Genomic DNA, 743 nt, shown 5'->3' with positions numbered 1-743 from the left:
GCAAACCACTATGTGGATATATCAGCAGAAACAAGAGACTATAAATTTAGATCTTGAAGGGCATTCAGATGCTGGACCAATCAAATATAGAATATAGAATGAAAGTGTATGAAGGATTTAAATAAAGGGAACAAATAATAACAGTTCTATAAAAAGAAATAATTAGAGAAACATTAAAGTAGAGCATGTATAAATATAAAAATTAGTTATATTTAATAATGGACAGATTAAAAGGCAGACACACACAGTCTGTGAAAATGTAAAGGATCTGGAAAATAGAAGTACAGTTGACCTTTGAACAACGCAATATTTAGAGGTGCTGACCCTCACACACCGTTAAAAATCTGCATATAACTTTTAACTCTCCCCAAACTTTACTACTAATGGCCTGCTATTGAAGGGAAGCCTTACCAGTAACAAAAACCACTGATCAACAAATATTTTGTAGATGTACTATAAATTGTAATATAAAGTAAGTGAAAGAATATATTATTAAGAATATCATAGGAAGAGAAAATATATCTACTATTGATTACGTGCAAGTGGATTATCATAATGTCTTCATCTTCATTGTCCTCACATTGAGTAAGTAGGGTGAAGAGATGGAGAAAGGGAATGGCTTAGTCTTGCAGTCTCGTGGGTTGCAGAGGTGGAAGACGAAGAAACAGCAGTGGAATGGAAGGCAGGAAAAACAGGCATACTGTGTATATCTTTGTGGAAATACATAGATATTTCTATCTTTC

The sequence above is a fragment of the Sapajus apella genome, unplaced genomic scaffold (genome assembly GCF_009761245.1).
Source record: "Sapajus apella isolate SASKATOON/1434 unplaced genomic scaffold, GSC_monkey_1.0 scaffold16, whole genome shotgun sequence".
NCBI lineage: Eukaryota > Metazoa > Chordata > Mammalia > Primates > Cebidae > Sapajus > Sapajus apella.
The sequence above is the reverse complement of the archived record's forward strand: the minus strand, read 5'-3'. Positions refer to the sequence as shown.